Genomic DNA, 6,247 nt, shown 5'->3' with positions numbered 1-6,247 from the left:
ATATGATATAGTGAAGACCTAGTTTCTCCCCAAATTAATCTTAAATTCAATACAATTCCAATTAGAATTCCTAGAGGATTCTTTTATGAAATTTGAGAAGCTGGCTTTCTAAAATTTATATGTAAAAATAAGTCTACGAATAAACAAACTTTTTAAGAACAAAATTGAGGACTATGTCCTATTAACCCTTGGGATCTAGTGCAAAGAAATAAAAACAAGATGGCACTGGTTCAGGAAAAGAGAATTGACTAATGGAAGAGTGTAAAGATCCCAGGGTTAGATCCACATATATATGGGTATTTGGTATATGACAGTAGGTATAGGGTGGATTATTAATAGATGATCTTGGAGAAACTCTCCTTCTATAGAGAGAAAAAATAAAATTGGATTACTACTTAATACCATATGAACCTCAGATGAGTTAAAGATTTAAACTGGTAAAGATAATTTTTTTCCAATCCTTATTATTGAAATCACCAGCTTTTTTGTTTTTGTTTTCAATGTATTTATTTTTTTCTTCCAGTTTTATTGAGATATAATTGACATACAGCACTGTATAAGTTTAAGGTATACAGCATAATGATTTGGTTCACATACATCTTGAAATGATTATCACAATAAGTTTAGTGAACATCCGTCATCTCACAGAGAAACAAAATTAAAGAAATAGAAAACAATTTTTTCTTGTGATGAGAACTCTTAGGATTTACTCTTTTGACAACTTTAATATATAACATAGAGCAGTTTTAATTGTATTTATCATATTATACATTACCTCCATAGTACTTATTTATCTTATAACTGGGAGTCTGTACCTTTTGACTGCCTTCATTCAATGCCCCTCCTCCTACCCCCTGCCTCTGGTAACCACAAATCTGATCTCTTTTTCTTTGAGTTTGTTTTTGAAATATAACTGACATACAACACCATGTTAGTTCCTGGTGCATAACATAGTGATTCCATATGTCTATAGGTTTCAAAATGATCACCACAATATGTCTAATTATGTCACCATACAAAGATATTACATAATTGTTGACTGTGTTCCCCACACTGTATATTTCATATCTGTGACTCATTTATTTTGCACCTGGAAGTTTGTACCTCTTAATTTCCTATTTTTAATTTCACCTATTTCTTTCCTCTTCCTACCTCACTCCCCTCTGGCAACCACCTGTTTATTCCGTGTATCTATAACTCTTTCTGTTTTGTTATGTTTGTTCATTTGTTTTTTAGATTCCACATATAAGTGAAATTATCCAGTATTTGTCTTTGTCTGACTTATTTCACTTAGCATAATACCCTCTAGGTCCAACCATGTTGTCTAAAACAACAAGATTTCATTCTTTTTTTATGGCTGAGTAATATTCCATAGTGCGTGTGCGTGCACATATGTGTGTGTGTATACACACATCTTCTTTATCCATTCATCTATTGATGGGCACTTATGTTGCTTCCATATCTTGGTTATTGTAAATCATGCTGCAGTGAACATAGGGGTGCATATATCTTTTCTAATTCGTGTTTTTATTTTCTTAGGATAAATACCCAAGAGTGGAATTGCTGGATCATATGGTAGTTCTATTTTTAATATTTTGAGGAACCTCCATACTGCTTTCCATAGTGGCTTTCCAATTTACATTCCCACCAACAGTGCCTGAGGGTTCCCTTTTCTCCACATCCTTGCCACCACCTGTTATTTGTTGTCTTTTTGATAATAGCCATGCTGACAAGTGTGCAGTGATATCTCATTGTGGTTATGATTTGTATTTCCCTGATGATTAGTGGTGTTGAGCATCTTTTCATGAGCCTGTTGGCCATCTGTATGTCTTTTTAAAAAAAAATTCAGATCCTCTGGCCAGTTTTTAATCAGGTTGTTTGTTTATTTTTTCTAGTGTTGAGTTGCATGAGTTTTTGTATATTTTGGATATTAATCCATTGGATATATCATTTGTAAATATCTTCTCCTGTTCAGTAGGTAGCCTTTTCATTTTGTTGATAGTTACCTTAGCTGTAAAGATAAAATTTTAAAGTTAATAAAACAAAACATATGAGAACATCTTTATGACTTTTGATTATGGAAGGATTTTTGAAAAAATCAGATTCCTCAAAGCATTAACCATCAGGTAAAACTTCATGTTTGACTTTTATCATAAATCAACTATTTTTGTTTAACAAAGTTTACCATAATGAAGTTAAAATATAATGGTAGATTGAGAGAAGATATTTTCAATTTCTAAAATATAAGAAGGGATTAAAACCTAGAACATAGAGGAAATGTCTGCAAATTAACAAGGAAAAGGAAGGAAACCCAATCAAAAATTGGGCAAAGACAGTGAATAGGTAATTCAGAGAAAGGGAAACCAAATGGCTAAGAAGTATATGAAAAGATGTTCACTTTTTTTCAGTAAATAGAGAGATGTAACTTAAATTTATGAATAACACTACTTTGACAAACATCAAAATTGAGGAAGTCATGATGAGAGTGAGGAGGCCCTGTTCAAGGGAAGCATCACATACAGTCATTTGGGGAATGTCCTGCCTGTGCTTAGTGACATTAAATACAGATGTACTTGTAGACCCCACAAACCCATTCCAGTGTATATACCTCAGAGAAACTGGCCCAGACCCATGAGAGAATATGTTTGATGAAGCTCACAGCTGCATTTTTATTGGGCAAAATTTGGTCCTTGATACATGATGGTCTTTAGGGGAATCAGACTCAAACTGTGGTAAAACCACACGGTGCAATATTATACTACCATCACAATTAATTAACTAGATTAACAACAGTGTGGGTTAGAACTCAAGAAAAGTGTAACCAGAAAAATTTAATAAATACTAAGATTTAAATCTAATATTATTTATGAAATTTTATAAAACACAAAAATATTTTAAAGGTACCTGTTTATCTAATATACATAAAGATGGTATATTACGGGTATATTTTAAATACAGTAAAGTAGGTGACTAGAGGCGAGAAAGGGAATGGGATGGGGACAGAGACAAAGCAGATATGTAATAAATAAAATGAAACAAAGTGAATAGCTAGTGATGACGGTGGGCCATGAGGAGAGCCTCATTATCTTAATTGTGTGGACCTAAGATAAAGGAAATAAAGACCAAAAAAAGGAAAATAAAGAGAAAAGACAAGAAGAGCAGGAGAGAGAGTGAAACAGCATGAAGGGACCTTGTGGAGTGGGAACTTTGAGTCAAAATCCAGATACTGCACTGACTGGCCAAGCAAATCATCAGTTTATAATTCCCTAAACTTCTACAGTCCTTTTAATTCATTCATTCAATCCATAGGAAATTTCCTTCAAGTTTGTTGTTAATGAAATTGGGGATAATGACAACAACTACACTTGGTACAAACAGCATTAGAAATATTGACAAAACAGGAAATAAACCCAATACGCTTTTTACTAAAGCCTCTAAAACAATCATACAATTCTGCTGACTATATTCCAACTTCTATTAAAAGTGCACTGTTTTTGAATTTTTTTAAATTAAAGTCATAGGCAGAAGAATCTATTTTCTAAAAACTGTTCTTAATCTAAATGTTGATTTAATCATGGGCACCAAGAATGGGTGTTTCATTTTCTCTGTGTTGCCCATCTTCACTTTTCACTGTCTTTAATGTGCTATCAAATGAGAAACTGAAAAGCCACTCGAATGTGAAGTCACACCAGGTGTATTTTCTCCTAATGACTCTGCCATCACCTTGAATTTGGAAACGTGGGTATTGACTGACATGTGCTCAGAACCTCTTCTGGTGAAAGCCTATAGGCGACTGTTTTGGGAAATGTGAGATGGTAGATTTCTTTCCAAATAGGAAATAGACAAAGAGCATCAGTTGGAAATATTTGAGATTTTCAAAAACAAAACAACATGGCAAAAATCTGATGATTTTTTACACAGTTGTTTGCCTTCAAATTGTAGAGTCTAAGGGAGTCAGACCAAAATAGAAGACTGTGAGAATTCTAGTCATATTTTCTTATTTCATGAGATTATAATGACAGGAACTTCATACAGCTCCTGTAGCATATTTCTTTTAAGGATAGTTACATATAAAGAGGGGGGTTTGGGGACCAGATACGTAGAGAGCAGACACCCAGAAACACTTAGTGTAGCTCCTGCCTTCAGAGCCCTTTAAATATTCCGCACTCTCACCTCTGCCTTAATGGGGTTCTGAGAAAACATTGACGTCTGGGGTTTTCTTACTGTCCCTCATAATGAAGAATTGGACTCCATAAGGTAGACAAATAACGCAAGTAGCAGAATTATTCGCCCTTAAAAACGTCCCTCATTTTGTTCTTGGATAGCTGTGTATTTTGAGTACAAAGTGACATTAAAAACACATCTTGGGCTTCCCTGGTGGCGCAGCAGTTGCGCGTCCGCCTGCCGATGCAGGGGAACCGGGTTCGCGCCCCGGTCTGGGAGGATCCCACATGCCGCGGAGCGGCTGGGCCCGTGAGCCATGGCCGCTGAGCCTGCGCGTCCGGAGCCTGTCCTCCGCAACGGAAGAGGCCACAGCAGAGGGAGGCCTGCATACCACAAAAAAAAAAAAAAAAAACCACATCTTAAATTGTTCCCAAAGAGACTATGTATCTGAAATGATGATTGTTACTAAAAAAAAATACATATATACATGTGTATATACATAGGTATATGTGTATACATATATGCACGTATGCATACATGTGTGCACGTATAGATGCATATGCATATGTACATATATACCTGTATATACATATATGCATACATAAGTATATGTACATTTATCTGTTTTTACACATACATATATACACTCAAACTGTCGTGAACTGACCTAAGCCCACTTGATCTGTCAAAAGTCCTTTTTGGAAGCTATCCTTGGCATCCAGTAGATAAAAGAAGGTGAGCGGCTATTGGTTCAGTTTGCTTGGACCAGATTCCATTAGTGCCTGTTATTCTAGTGTCCCATTCAGTTTAGTAGTTTAGCACTCTTAGAAGTGCCCTGCTTGGATGATAAATTATATGGTTACCCTGCTTTGGTCTCCTCGCCAACAGTCTCCTTACCAGGTAGTATATTATATTGGAAACAAGTCTTGAGCCCAATTCTGTCACATATAAAAACTTCTATTAGCAAGCAGGCAAAAAAACAGTCATGCAGCCTGTTCTGAAAGCTTGATCGAGAGCCATCTCTTTGTTCTTACAGGCCCTCGGGCAGCACCTTGCTTAAAGATCGTGTGTGGCCCAAAGCTTAAATACTTCTGAAAGGCTCTTTTTTACAAATTTATTTATTTAATTTTTGGCTGTGTTGTGTCTTCATTGCTGCGCGTGGGCTTTCTCTACTTGCGGCAAGCAGGGGCTACTCTTCTTTGTGGTGTGTGGGCTTCTCATTGTGGTGGCTTCAGCTGTTGCAGAGCACAGGCTTCTAGGCACGCAGGCTTCAGTAATTGTGGCATGCGGGCTCAGTAATTGTGGCTCACTGGCTCTAGAGTGCAGGCTCAGCAGTTGTGGTGCACAGGCCTAGTTGCTCCACAGCATGTGGGATCCTCCTGGACCAGGGCTTGGACCTGTGCCCCTGCATTGGAAGGCGGATTCTTAACCACTGCCTCACCAGGGAAGTCCCTGAGAGTGCTTTTTAAGAAAAAAATAGTACAAAACTCCAAATTCAAAACTACAGGTAAAAATAAGTATATATTTAGAAAGAGAAAAGAAATCATACAAAAAAATTATTCAGTTTTTGTGGAGCTGACAGATACCACAAACAGTAAAAAATTCAGACAAATAATATAATATCCTGCCTGACTCTTTGGACATTTCTTCATATATAAATTTATGTTATGTAAGTATATAAATTATAAATTATTTAAATTAATAGTATTTCGCTTTTTAGATTTGTGTCTGCTGAATCTTTAATAGCTATTATAGAATGTATTTACTTATTTATTTTTGAATTGTTGAATATTTTATTTATTTTTTAATACAGCAGGTTCTTATTAGTTATCTATTTTATACATATTAGTGTATATATGTCAATCCCAATCTCCCAATTTATCACACCATCCTTGTCTTGTTCGTGATCTTAGAGGAAATGCTTTCAGTTTTTCACCATTGAGAATGATGTTTGCTGTGGGTTTGTCATATATGGCCTTTATTATATTAAGGTAGGTTCCCTCTATGCCCACTTTCTGCAGAGTTTTTATCATAAATGGGTGTTGAATTTTGTCAAAAGCTTTCTCTGCATCTATTGAGATGA

Source organism: Physeter macrocephalus, chromosome 2 (assembly GCF_002837175.3).
Source record: "Physeter macrocephalus isolate SW-GA chromosome 2, ASM283717v5, whole genome shotgun sequence".
In the NCBI taxonomy this organism is placed as follows: Eukaryota; Metazoa; Chordata; class Mammalia; order Artiodactyla; family Physeteridae; genus Physeter; species Physeter macrocephalus.
This window is presented reverse-complemented; position numbering follows the sequence as displayed.